The 11,141-nt window shown below is 29.7% G+C and overlaps 1 long non-coding RNA gene across 1 annotated transcript in view; it reads right to left on the reverse strand.

The window, feature by feature from the left end:
• LOC117134940 overlaps positions 1–9,220 on the reverse strand; it is a 36,997-nt gene extending 27,777 nt beyond the window's left edge. Inside the window, exon 1 of the long non-coding RNA XR_004458925.1 lies at positions 9,202–9,220. This is a non-coding gene — a long non-coding RNA (uncharacterized LOC117134940). The remainder of the gene's footprint in view (positions 1–9,201) is intronic.
• Between the last annotated feature and the right edge of the window lie 1,921 nt (positions 9,221–11,141).

Below are 11,141 nucleotides of genomic sequence, written 5' to 3' on the forward strand. Positions count from 1 at the left end.
TTAGCTGCATAGCTGTTAAATTGCGCTTAAATTTGCTAATCAATTAAATTATGTTTGCATGAAAAATCTGAAATTGTCACAAAATGAAAAATGAACAAAAATAATTAGCTTATAATTTTACAAATTTTACAAACATTTTACTTTTCATATAAAACAAAATATAGATTTTTCAAGCAAGAAAGTTACTACTTAAATTATTTAAATATAAACTAAAAATTTGACAAATATTTGAACTTTTAAAATTAAATAAAATTGAAATTTTTAAAGATTTTTTTTTAATAATTTTATAATTATTTAAAAATTATTTGCAAATGTCAAAAATGAGATTCTGCAACATAATAAAATAAACATTATAATAAAATTAATTCTTAAATTTTTTTAATGAAATAAATACAAAATATTATGCTAAAGCTTAAGCTTATACATTTTTTTTAAGCAATATTAAGCGTAAAAATTATTGCATAAATATTTAGAATTGTTTATAATTGTCAAAAATTTATATACATTTTTTGCAGTGTAATATGCAAAAGTGTGCGTAGTTTAAGTGCTTAATGAACTGCATTTAACAAACTAATTGAATGTTTGGGATTTGAGCACGAGCCTAATCGAAGTGGTCAATGCGGCGTATGAGCAATGTGCTGTAGCTAATCCATAACAAATTGTTGTTAAGCGAAATATGTATATTAATATTGTGGCCTTTGTTATTGCTAATGAATGCAGCAGCCAAAGAGAGTGAAAGAGCCTGAAAAGGGGGGCGGGGAGAGGGTGTCCTGCTGTGCAATGCGAAAACAATCAGTCAGTCAGTTTCGAAGGGTTTCGTTTCTATTGTTGTGTTGTTTTTGTGGCATTTTGGTCTCGCAGCATGTGCGCTATAATTCATTTCTACATAATTTGACTTGCACACGCGCCACAACAGTTGAGAATGTGAATGGAGCAGCCAAAGTATAAGTTGCAATAACAACGTCGCGCTACTCAAGGCTGCTTCACCTACAGTACATATATATACATATATATATTATATAGTGAGTACTAAAAGCAGACAGCTGTCACTTAAATTTCATTTGTAGTAAGCCCAAGTAAAAGGCAACGCCCGTACCATTTATCAACTCCCTTTATCATACGTGCGCGCAACTTTTAAAAGCTTTTTCACTTTCAATAAATGTTGGCAGCCAATTCGATTGCCTTGCCATACACTTGACAATTATTTTGTATTATAATTGCATACAGTTTGTCAAATAACAAAAGCAAACAATGTAACAAAGAAAGGCTTAAAATAATAATAATGTTAACATTTTCTTTGTGCTGCAGACTCAAAATAAATTTAGCCCAGACGTGAATGTCTCAGCGACTTTCTTGCAGCTTTATATATTTATTTATATAAGCTAAGCTAACTTTTTAAATTTGCTAAGTATTTTATTGTAATTATTAAATACTTACAAATTCTTAGAAAAATTAAAAATCAGAATCAGAGTTCATTTTAGCTTTTGGCTAACTTTATTTCAATTGCTTAAAGTTGTTTGATTAAGCCAATTAAAACTGCAGTTATTTACGCAGTTATTGAAGCAAAAACTAGGAAATTTTTAAAAAATTCGAGTAGCTATAACATAACTAAGAATTAAAATGAATTTTCTAAATTTTCTTAGAATTTCTTTTAGCTGCAGACTCAAAATAAATTGAGCAAAGACGTGCATGTCTCAAAGACTTTCTTGCAGATTTGTGCTTAGCTCTATATGTTTATTAATATTAGAATGTATGAAGCTGATTTTTAATTTTTCAAGATTTTATTTGCAGAGTTAATTTTTGCTTTACTTAAATTGCTTAAAGTTCTTTGAAAATTCAAATTTATGTAATTTATTTAATTGCAAAGCACTCTAAGCTAAAATTATATATATCATATAATGAAACTAGGCAATAAGTAATCTTTAAAAAATTCGAACATTAAAATAAATTTTCTTTTTCTTTTGAACAAATTCTTTCAGTTTTGTGCTTTAAATCAAGCAGCAAAGCTTTGATTGTGATTTTATTCTCAAAATCAATCGCAAAACTCACTAAGCTAATTATTATAAAGATATATCATATAACAAAACTAGGCAACAAGTAATCTTTAGTAAATCTGTGTGTATATAAAACAACTAAGCATTAAAATGAATTTTCATAATTTTCTTACAATTTTTTTGAGCAAATTCTTAAAAAAAAAATTAATTTGAGTAGATATTAAACAACTAAGCATTAAAATGAATTTTCTACAATTTTTTTTTAACAAATTCTTTAAAGTTTTGTGCTCAAAGCTTTGATTTTGTTTTTTTGCTTTTGTGCGTCAATCATTTGAAAGCGTTTAGTTTTCTTTATATATAAAAAAAATGCTAATGTTTGTTTGGCTGAGTTGACTTTTACGCTTGGAAAATGTTAGCTCTGGGCTATAAATAGTTAATTTGCAATAGAAGTTGAGTTGTTGTTGCTGTTGTTGTTGCCACGCCTGCCACATTGTGTTGACTGCATTGGCGACAAAATGCGTTGGCTTATAAATCATGCAAAGCAATTCGATGCCAGGCAAATTTGCAATCAAAGCACACACAAGTCAAAGAAGAAAGCGCGACGAGAACAAAATATTGGGAAAACTCTACTCTTTTGCTTTTTTTTTTAAGTCGACAGCAGACGCAAATACAAACACAAGCAGCAAGGACATCAACGTAGCGCCTGGCGCCACCCGCCACGCCCCCACCTGAGAACTGAGTAGAAGTTTCATGTGCTCTCGTGACTTGTGAGTGGCGTTTGTGGTTGTTACAATCAACAAGGTGTTTGCATAGCTGCTCCGCTTTATGTGGCTCGTATATCTAACGGCAGCTCTTTTTATATATTAACAGTAAAGTGCGCAATAGAATATCTAGTTACATGCTAAACAATAACAACAACTTTATTTAGTTGCTTTTCTTTTCTCATTTGTCGCTGTGTATTTTGGCAAATTAAAGTGTCTTGCAAATATTGGTTCAAAATAAAAATAAAGCGTCCACCCACTCAGCCTGTTATTTAATTGCGCATTTTTATCATTGCGACCACACGTGGTCCGCAAACAATTTTCAGCCTCTCTCTCTCTCTCTCTTTCTATAGCTTAAAGCCATCAACACGTAGCTCAATCAGCGACTGCCTGACATTTGTTAAGCTGCTTGGCTCCCCCTCTCTCTCTCTCTCTCTCTTTGACACTCTCTGTCAATTGCAAGTTAAAAGTCTGAGCTATCCGAAATTTGCTTGCTTTAGCACGCCTTGGATTTTTATTGGCTTAAAAGTCAAACTGCTGAGGTTAAATTTGTTGGCTGAGCAGCAAAATAAAGCTGCATTTATTTTATGCTTTAAGCAAACTCAATATTATTAGCTGCGTTCATTTCAAGACTTGTGCGTATTTTTTTTGCTGCTTTTTATTAAAATTATTTAAAATGGCTTAAAATTGTTTAAGCATCATACTCGAACTAATTTTTTGCTTTTAATTTTATTAAAATTATTTAAAATAGTTTAATAGTTTAACTTTTTTGTATTATTAACTTAATCATAATTATTTTATAGTTTATACATTTTGCAGCGTTTTATTTGTTTTTATTAGTTTTGTATAGCTCTAATTTAATTCATTTTGCGGCGTTCTATTATTGATTAATTTTGTATAGCTCTAATTTAATTTAATTAAATACATTTTGCTGCTTTTAACTTTTTTTAATTTATTTTGTATAGCTTTTAATTTAATTAAATACATTTTGCGGCGTTTTATTTTTTATTAATTTTGTATAGCTTAAATTTAATTTAATTGAATAAATTTTGCAGCGTTTAATTTTTTTTATTAATTTTGTTTAGCTCTTATTGAATTTAATTAAATACATTTTGCGGCGTTTTATTTTTTATTAATTTTGTATAGCTCTAATTTAATTATTGTAGCTTTATTTAATTTATATATTTACATATTCAGTTCAGTTTGAAGTACTTTATTTCTTTTTATAATTAAAACTCTAATTCTGCTGCATTTATTTTATTATTTAAACTTTTTATTTAATTAAAATTATATTTATATAATTTGGCTAATAACTTATATTTTAAATTTATTTATTATTTTATATGCTTATACACATTTTATGGATTGATCAGCTTATGTCAATAATGCGCGTGTGTAAAATTTTTAGCGAGCCTGCAGACAAGCTTAAGAGCAATAAAACTTGTATGGAGTGACAATAATAGCAAAAAGGTAGATAAATATATAAGCCAATGGCTGAGGTCAACGGCTGCTCTGTTGTTGTTGCTGTTGTTGTTGCTAAGTAGTTGGCTAGCATGGCGTATACGCAATGTGCTGGCAGCAGCTTAACCATCAGCGCTATTGTTACATAACCAACCACAACACAATTTTTCACTGCTGTATGCATGTGTGTGTGTGTGTTAAAAGCTTTATGTGGATTATGTTTTTATGGCGCCTGCCGAGTCATTTGGTCTTGGCAAACAGCAATTGCTAGTTACACATATAAAAAACATATATCTAACATATACATATATATATTTATATGATGTGTGTGTGTGTGTGTGTGTGTGTGTGTGTGTGCTCCAAAGTTGGAACTGCTGTGGCACACAGATTTAATTCCGTTTCCATTTAATTCCCATAACGACTGCAGTCGGTCCAGCAAATAAATGAAAAAGAAGAATTCGTGTGCTAAGCCCAGAGTCCTACCCGTTGTAATATCCATTTACACACAAGGCCAAGTGCATAGCTCTAAAAGGTATAACCCAACTCGAATTGTGTATGCCACAAGTTGCATGTTGCAGCAACGAAAGTTTTGAAAATTTAAAAAGAAATGTGCACAAATTTTCTGTTTTATTTATTATATTATTATAAAAATTATAAATTTGTTAATTCAAAATTTAATTCATGTAATTTATTAGTTATATAAATATTATGCAATTAATTAAGCATTATTGCATTATTTAGTTAATGAAAAATTAATAATTATATTACAAAAAAAAAAATTTCTGTCAACATTTTTTTTTTAATTGTTAAATTTTTAGCAAATAAAGTTGCAAAATTTAAGTAAACAATTAATCAAACGTATTTAATAATTAAGTTAAATTTCAATTTAATAATTAATTATTTATCATTTAAATTTGGAAAGTTGCAGGCAACAATCTTTGAGTTCTTAACAAATTAAGTTGCAAAATTTTTGTAATTTATAATAAAGTTGCAAAATTTAAGTTAACAATTAAACAACGTATTTAATTTAATAATTTTCTAACTGAGCCACTAAAATAAAAATTTAACAGCTGAAAAACATTTAAATTTGAACAATTTTTGTTATTTTTAATATATGCATATAGCTTAATTCTATTATTTTATATTTTTTATAAATTACTTTTACAATTATTTTCAGCTACAATTTAAATCAATGCAAATTTAAAATTGCGTCTTCGGCTTCATGTTGAGTGATCTGTTAACAGTTATTAGTTGATTGAATTAGGCACTTGGTCAATGCTTTAATTGCAGAGAGACTGAAATAATTTCAAAGCGTAAATGGGTTCTTTGCATTTTGAAAAGTGTGTGGCGTCTGATTTTTGGCAAGGCAATGACTTTTTCTTTTGTCTTTTTGAATTTATCAGCAAGTCAAAAAAAAAAAAAGGTTTCCCTTTTTTCTATTTTGTGTTGCTGCTGCTCATTTTACTAATTTAGGATGGGGGGGCTGCTTTTTGTGGTCTTGGCATTAACTTTTACTCGAAACTGGCTAAAAACCTCAATTATCAACTTACAGCAGACAAAAAGGCGCTTAATTAAGTGAAGCGACGAACGTGCAAAGCTCCTCGTTCGCCATTTTGTTTCTGTGTGTTGTAATCTTAGACGTGTTGTCAAAAGTTGTATATATTGTATATATATATACTCAGCTTAGTTAGCTGCCAGTTGGCTGTCTGTCTAACTTGTCTACATGCAAACACGTTGCTCATACGCACTGTGTGGCTGCCGCACTCTCATTGTTATAGCCAAGTTAAAAGATAGTGTGAACAATTTACGAAAGTTTTAGTGTTGTGTTATTTGGGTTACTAAACTGAAAGCGAAAACAGCGACTGATTTAGTTTGCGTGAATAATTAGTACAGAATTTAATTTATTTTATATTATATCATATTTATAATATTAATACTAAAAACATTTCATTTTAATGCTAATAAATATAATTATAATAAAATTATAATAATAATGCATTAAATTTAATTTAGATTATAGGCGGAAATAGTATTTAAGTTAAATATTAGGAAGGACTAAGAGTAATTAAAAAAATAAATAATATTTCCAGAGAGTGTCAGGCTTAAACGCAGCCTGTAATTTTCATTTAATTTTCGGTATTGCTGGCCACAATTTGTTGCTTCTTTCTGTGCGGGGCGTTTCTTTTAACATAAATTGTTTAAAATAAATGATTGGAAAACAAATTCAAAATAATTTGACAAGCTGATTTATTTAATTACTAAATAATTAAAATAAAAACATTTAAGCATATTTTAATGCTTTAACTAATAAGCATAGCTTTAATTTTATTAATTAACTAAGCAATGCAAATATTTTCTTAACAATCAACGTTGCTTCGATTTTATTTTATTTGTGCTGCTGACCGCAAAAGCAAAACCAAAACACAAATAACTTTAAATCCGAGCTTAATTACATTGTTGCCTAATTAAAAGTACTTTGATTTTGATGTGTATTTTATACGAAAATTGTGCATAGCTGTAACAATTTATTGATTCATTCATTGTAAGTAATTAGACTTGATGCTGCGCCAGGCTGACAATTCCAAGAAAAATTGAATTTTCGCAATAAAATTCGCAGCTTAAATGGGCAAATACATTAGCACTGGCACTGTGGCAGCTTAAAAATGAGCAAATATAGTGCTAAGTGCACAAATATTGACACTAGAGGGCGCCACAAATATTTGCGTTTTAAAGTTTTTATTGCAACTGCAGTTCAATTTATTGCTGCATTTCTAGTTATGAATTTTAACAAATTGCATAGCAGCTACAGTTAACGCAATTTATGCTCCAACACACAAACTAAGCGAACCTAAGTGCCTGGCAAAGTGGATTAAAAACAAGGCACACACACATGCACACACATAAGCTCAAGCGTGTGTGCATGTATTTGTTTGTTTACTTGCACTCAAAAGTTGCCTCAACTGTAACTTGTCTGTGTCCTAAGCCTAAGTCTGTGAATAGAAAGCGAGAGAGAGTGAAATGCTTCAAAGATAATATTGATAACTTTAAATTTAGGCCAACACATAAAAAAGAAACGAAAGAATTTTTTTCCATGCTGTAAATCAATTTATTTTGGCTTTGATAAAGTTTACTTTGACCAACTTTGTTTAAAACTATAATTTGCGCATATTTTTAATAAATAAATGCATATAAAAAATTATCTTTTAATTTACTTTGAGCTAAATATAGAAGCTACTCAATTTAAATTTATGCTAACACATAAAAAAGAAATGAAAGAAATTTTTTGAATGCTGTAAATCAATTTATTTTGGCTTAGATAAAGTTAACTTTAACCAACTTTGTCTATTTTTAATAAATAAATGCATATAAAAAATTATGTTTTAATTTACTTTGAGCTAAATATAGCAGCTACTCACTTTAAATTTATGGCAACACATAAAAAAGAAATGAAAGGAATTTTTTGAATGCTGTAAATCAATTTATTTTGGCTTAGATAAAGTTGTTTTACCAACTTTGTCTATTTTTAATATATAAATTCATATAAAAAATTATCTTTTAATTTACTTTGAGCTGAATATAGCAGCTACTCAATTTAAATTTAGGCCAACACATAAAAAAGAAACGAAAGAATTTCTTTTAATGCTGTAAATAAATTTATTTTGACTTATATAAAGTTATGTTTTACCAACTTTGTCTAAAACTAAATTTTGCGCATATTTTTAATAAATAAATGCATATAAAATAAATTTATGCCAACACATAAAAAACAAACGCTGGAATTTTTTTAATACTGCAAATCAATTTATAAAAAAATTATATTTGACCAACATTGTCTATAACTATAAATTGGGCATATTTTTAATATATATACATATACAAAATGCTCTGTTGACATAAATTAAGCAGCTATGGCAGCTGCTTTAACTTTAAATCTTCCAACAGTTTCCCAAGCTCGTAATAAATTTTAAAAAAAATATTTCTTTCATAAATGTAAAGCTGCTTTATGATACGCACCTAGTTAAATGCAAAATCTGCAATTTTTCTCACATTATTTTAATCTGTGCTCACACCAAATAGTTCAAGTTTTTTGGCAATTAACTCCAAATAGACATAACAAACATGTAGATTGGTAATACTTTTTTTTTTGGCTTAGCGTTTGTTGCTGTTGTCTACTTTTAATTGGCAAAGTTTTTGGCCAAGTCTTGGTTGATGCTTGGCCAAGATGTTGGCAATTATTTTGTTGGCAGCGATATGGTTAACCTGGGGCCATAAGCAAATGTGATTAGTTTTAGCTTTTTAGCCAAGTTTAAGTTAAAGCCAATCACAGGTAGCCGCCGCCGCCGCCGCCGCTTGATGACAAATGGCTTATGGCACGTGCTGCAAACAAAGCTTGAGGGCCAACAGCAAAACATTTGCAATTTGCCACTTACGCGTAAACTTTGAAATACAAAAACTTTGCCTGTGGCGGCTACTCAAAATAAAGAAAATATGAAGAAAAATTGTGAAAAATTTTGTTGAAAGAGAAATATGCAAGTAAAATAAATTCCAGTGGCCGGGGCCAGAGATACTTGGCAAACATTTTCACGCGCAGTTTGTGCGCCAAATAATTTTTCATGAAGCGCCAACAGGCCAAACAGGTGCTGGCCTGGGCCACTTCAGTTGCAGCGCAGCCAACAGTGCTTTATGTAATTTAGCAGCCAAATACCCAAACTCAATTTCTAATTGCCACTGAATCAGCAGCAAAATGTGTCGCGACAACGTCTAGTCAAATTGCAAGTGATTTGCCGCAAATGCTGAGACAAAGAGAGCGCGAGAGAGAGTGGGGAGGACAATGACATAGAAACAGGCAAAAGGCAATTGTAGCGTAAATTTAATACAATTTCTTATATTTATGGGATTTATATGTTTTGATTGATTGATTGATTAATAATACTAAAGTAAAATATGCAGAGATAATTTAGAAAAAAATATTAAAGTGAGCTTACCTTTGTGCTAGGCCAACAGCAACTTATCTAAAAATAAATAAAAAACATTTGCTTCAAATTTGCTGCAATATCAAAACTTATATAATATATAAATAATTATCTTTAATTTGAATGCAAGCAATCAATGTATGAATTGAAATTAAAGCTTAAAAAATTCAAGAAAATTAAATAATGTTATACACATTTTGAAAATTCAAATATGTATCACAGAAAAATAAATAATTAGTTTGCCCAAGTTTTGCTTTTTCTATTTTTTCTATTTATAGTTTATACTGCGCTTTGCTCTCTATTTATTTGCATTTAATATTGAATATCGCTTAGCCCGCAACTGAATTGATTAGTAACTATTAAAGCAAACTACCGGAACTGTTTGCTATTGTATTTAATTATCAGAGCGCTTACAGTTTATGCCAAATTCGCATGCAAACAAATTGTATTAAATGCTTGTCGTATAATAATAATTATAGTTAAATGCCAATTAGTAACAAAATAAACAAACAAAATGAGTGTAAGCGCCTTTTGCGTTGCTTCTGCCAAAAACAAAAAACTTTTTGCTTGACTCTAACTTATATACTTTATATATATTATATATATAAATGAACGTTTGCGCTGTTAATGACTGCTAATTATCCCTCATTAGTTGTAAAATATAAAACCCAAAAACTTTTCGTTTGTTTTTTAATTGTTGTGGCTTGAGTTTTGTTAAATAATGATAATGTTATTGTTGTTTATATAAAGACGATGATTTCAGCTGATGATAGATGATTGCGCGTGTGGGACATTAATTAGCTTTAATTACTTATAGCAATGATAGCGTGAGAAAGAGCAAGAGAGCGAGAGCGAGCAACTGATTTGCTCATAAATTTAATTAATAATAATATACGCGCCCGTGACTCTTGATGATTTCTACGGTTTGTACTTCCGCCAACACGCAATAGCTAAGCACGCCAATTTTTTTTGCGCTCTCTTTCACACACTTTCACTCTCCCTCTCGCTCTCTATTTCGCTCGCAGCTTAAGTGACATGCAAAACTTCGAGACCAAAAGAGTTTTGCGCTGAGCTGAACAAAAATGAAAATAACAAAAACTATAGCATGCTTTTAAGCGCTCATTTTGCAAGTCACGCGCTTAATGCGTGCAAAATGTGTAAGCACAGTAAGCACTCGCTATATGAAATAATAATAATAATAAAAATAATTAATATAGAAAATAAAATGCTAAAATTTAATTAAATGTAAAGCAACTATATTAGTTCTATTAAATTTTTATATATTTTAGTACTATGCAATCGATCTAAAAATTATTATTATAATTAATATAGAAAATAAAATGCTAATAATTATTTTATCAGCATATTTTAGCTAAAAGTTCTAAAGAATTAATATAATAATTAATATAGAAAATAAAATGCTAATAATTATTTAATCAGCATATTTTAGCTAATAGTTCTAGTTTTTATATATTTTAATACTAAGCAATGCTGCAGAATTGCTGCATGCAATTTATATTAAGCTATATTCATATTTGTTATAAAGTTGTGCATGCTTAGAGTGTCTACTGTACTTCGATAGCAACTACTATCAACTTGTCCAGCGCTAGCTTTTAACAGCAGCTGCAGTCAGCCAACTACAGCGAATGCCCAACACCCACACCCAGAGGCCAAAAGCAAAAGCAGACAACAATTTTAGTTGACTGTTTTTCTTGTTGTTGTTGTTGCTGTTGCGATTAACGCTTGTTGCCGCTGTTACTGTTCATGTTTTTTGGCTATTTTACTTTGAGCGACAGTTGCTAATTAAAATAATATGCGCGGCTATATAGCGCATTATAAAACTATGCGCTAAACTAATTGACAAGCAGTCAAAAGTGTGAGAGCTGCAGCGTAGCTGGCTTAACTAATTAGAATAATGTAAAATAAAAAAACTGATTGCACTCAAAAATGTT

The sequence above is a fragment of the Drosophila busckii genome, chromosome X (genome assembly GCF_011750605.1).
Source record: "Drosophila busckii strain San Diego stock center, stock number 13000-0081.31 chromosome X, ASM1175060v1, whole genome shotgun sequence".
Lineage (NCBI taxonomy): Eukaryota > Metazoa > Arthropoda > Insecta > Diptera > Drosophilidae > Drosophila > Drosophila busckii.